Source organism: Arachis duranensis, chromosome 9 (genome assembly GCF_000817695.3).
Source record: "Arachis duranensis cultivar V14167 chromosome 9, aradu.V14167.gnm2.J7QH, whole genome shotgun sequence".
NCBI lineage: Eukaryota > Viridiplantae > Streptophyta > Magnoliopsida > Fabales > Fabaceae > Arachis > Arachis duranensis.
The window spans coordinates 84,581,578-84,581,852 of NC_029780.3; positions in this window are offsets into that span (position 1 = coordinate 84,581,578).

Consider the following 275-nt stretch of genomic DNA (forward strand, 5'->3'; position numbering starts at 1 on the left):
ACTTACCCTTATATATATACCCACACCTTTACCTTAGCCCCATTACAATCTTGAAAAGACCTCATGATGTTTGCATGTATACATTAAATATTTGTTGATTGGTTAGATGAAGAACAAAGTTTTAGAAAGCATGACTAGAGAAGAGTAGAGTGATTAACCCCAAACACTGAGTGATTAGAGTGTAAACACAAATCCAGTGAAGGTTCAATAGCTCAATTCCATATGATTCCTTGAAAAATTTGACTTAATTTGACCACATGTAAGCTCTATAAGTA